Genomic DNA, 3,183 nt, shown 5'->3' with positions numbered 1-3,183 from the left:
TTCAAATGCAAAAACATCAAGACTTAGATACACTAAACTCTTAAAGCTTTGGGGAAAGTGGAAATTTTATGTTCTATTGATTTCAATGCTCCTTTGGTGTAGAAATCTTACCCACGAAATGTATAATGTGAAGTCTATTTTTCCTCTCATAAAACTTAAGGATGAAATGTACGAGGGAAGACAACATAGGTAATATTTTTGTAGCCCTAGTAGTAAATTCAAGTTATCCGACTGCATAGCTGGGGATGTTCATTGGCCCAATTCCAACAAGTTGTAAAGGGAATATCGGCAAATGCAGCTTTTGCTCTTTAGAGTTCATCAAAATCCAAATCTTTTACGGTTCTTTTTATGTTGGCCCTAAAATGTTACTTGACTGAAATAATCTTCCCCTCGATAGCAAAAATGTCTCAGAAGCTCCAGATTAATTGGTCAACTTGACATTCCAGGTTCCCAACAGCTAATGCTGCCCCTCTTTTGCTAGACCACAGGTCTTGAGGGTGATTTATGGGTGAGAATGATTTAAGGCTCAATTACCCTCCCTTTAACAACTCCTGTAGTGCCTCTTACTCTCAATTGTATGGCATTTCCCATTTGGTTCCCTGTGCTTCAAATAATTTTCCTCTCCATTTTAATGTGCTGACTTCTCCCTTGACTTTAAGATTCACCTTGAGAGAAAAATGATCATTTATCAATGCTTCATATATACCAGACATTGCACCGGCCTTTGACATTGGTTATCTGTGTAAAATGACCAATGGTTGTTTGAAGAAGGTATTATTTTTGCCCCCACCTACTGACTTTTTAATTTCACAATGAAGAAACCAAGGCTCAGAGAAGTTAAGGAACTTGCCCATTACCATGCATGAAGGTCAATGTGAATTAGGGTGACTGCAGGGGTCATTGATATCTCCTTCACTGAGAAAGCCCCTAATACTCAGGGGTAGGAGTAGCATCTGGCTCTTGTCAGGATGAGTCCTTCTTTGGAGGGTGTATTAGTCTGTTTTGTGATGGTATAACAGGATACCACAGACTGGGTAATTTCTTAAGAAAAGAAATGTATTTCTTACAGTTCTGGAGACTGGGGAGTCCGGGTTGCATCTGGCAAGGGCCTTCTTGCTGTGTTATACCATGGTGGGAGGGTAAGAAAGCACACATGTGCGAGACAGCAAGAGATTGAACTTGTAGCCTCAAGCCCTTTTATAAATGACATTAATCCAGCCATAAGGGCAGAGCCCTCATGACCTAAACACCTCCCATTAGGCCCCATCTCCCAACACTGTTGCACTGGGGATTAAATTTCCAGCCTATGAACTTTGGAGGACACATTTAAACCATAGCAGGGGGTTTGCAACTGGAACTGGGGAGAGAATCTCTCCCTATGGCTAAGCCGGGGAATGAAGATGAGCTCATGGTTTTACTACACAGACAAAGCCAATCTGGGGGGAAGTAAAGCCAAATCACAGAGAGAAGCAGAGAGAGAGAGAGAGGGGGAGAGAGGGAATGAGAGAGCGACTGTGAATGTTGGGGCTTGTGAATCCCTGGTCCTGGCCTTCTCTGATGTCCATTGGTGTCTCTGCTCTTCCCAGATGTGTGTGTGAGCCTTCTAGTAAGTTTCCCTTTTTGCTTAAGCTAGTTTGGATTGGGTTTCTGTCTTTTGCAATCAAGGGTCCTAATTTTCCTAGTAAGCAGGGCAGAGATTCCAGGACATATGCTTTTTCTCTCTGCAATATGACATGAATTGTTTGTCATCATTAGGATTTCCTTAGCTTGGTTCATTGATAACCTGTAATCAGTTCATTTGGTCACTCCCGCTCCATGGCCTTCTTCTTATACTTGGGGGAACAAAGAAGAAGGGCAAGAATTTGACAGTATGAAACTGTGTTCCATGCTATTACTACGACACACGCTGTGTTCCATTCAGAGTGTGAGTTACCTGAGAGCAGTGACCAGAACTTTTGAATTATTATATATGATTGTAAAAGACCTTCAGTGTAAACACATACAATAATGCAACTTTGAAGGCTGAATCTAAATGAAGTCTTGTAAGAAAATCTGGAATTAAGACTGTCTTTGAGTTAACAAACAAGCAAAGAACTAAACTGTCCAAGCTTACAGAATATGCACAAGACTGAATTTGGTTCAGAGAGAGGAAAAACAGAGAGTGGTCGGAAAGGAGGTAAACAACAAAAAGATTGTATGGAAAAGGGAGCCGAGGTTGGGCACCAAGCTCCCGCCATGGCCTGCGACACACTTTCCTCATGCTTCTGACGAGTTTAACCAGAACAAATTCATGGGTGAGCAAGAGGCGGCAGTGGCAGCGAGGTGGGCCACCTCCTGTGGCAAGGGGATGTGCTCAGGGCTTTTCGTGCAGCCTTGCAGAACTCTCCCGTCAACACCAAGAATCAGACTGTGAGGAACAAGGCCAGGGCACGGTGCTGAAAGTACTAACAAACTTGAAGAGCAGTAAAATTGACCAGGCTGTGCAGTCACTGGACAGAAATGGCATTGACTTGTTAATGAAGAACATTTATAAAGGGGTTTGGGAAGGCCACGGAAAAGAGCAGCACAGTGTTACTCCAGTGGCATGAAAAGGCCTTAGCAGTAGGAGGACTAGGCTCCAGTATAAGAGTTCTTACAGCAAAAAGACTATTTAAAAAAAAAAAAAGACTCATGTTACCTTGAGAAGAACTTTGGATGCCCAAGCTGGTGAAGAAGGGATTGACAATGGGCCATCTTCCTAGGAAGTCCCAATTAAACTATTTCAGAATGTGTATCCGTTGACATGTATTTTATTTACAAGGTGGAGGGAAAAATTGTCTGTTTCCTAAATCCTTTGCTGGATCTGATAGTCTATGACTTTGTGTGTAAGTAATGCACAACTGACATTTTGACTGTCTACCAGAGTGACTGGCCAGTGCTGGTCAGGAGTACCTGTGTGCACTGCCTGTTTAAAATAGGGGAGGGATGATTGGGGCAGGTGCAGATCTAAGGGCTGTGGTAAAAGGGAGAGCTTGTTTTTTTGAAGCAGAAAAACCCAAGAGTTTGTACAGGTATCCCATCTTCCCAGAGAAGGCAGACTCTCTTAGGTTCATTGTGAAGTTCCTGCTGCATCAATAAAGCTCCTGACTTATTAGCATTGTATGGAAGAATGAGTGGAAGCCCATTGGGTAACATGAATATTTA

General features: G+C 42.6%; 1 pseudogene; it reads left to right on the top strand.

Moving 5' to 3' along the window:
- The first annotated feature begins 2,235 nt into the window (after positions 1–2,235).
- Positions 2,236–2,682, top strand: LOC134369373 (actin-related protein 2/3 complex subunit 5-like protein; annotated as a pseudogene).
- Positions 2,683–3,183: the final 501 nt, after the last annotated feature.

This window comes from Cynocephalus volans, chromosome 1, assembly GCF_027409185.1.
Source record: "Cynocephalus volans isolate mCynVol1 chromosome 1, mCynVol1.pri, whole genome shotgun sequence".
NCBI lineage: Eukaryota > Metazoa > Chordata > Mammalia > Dermoptera > Cynocephalidae > Cynocephalus > Cynocephalus volans.
Note: the sequence above shows the minus strand (reverse complement) of the source record. Positions and strands in the feature narration are given on the sequence as shown.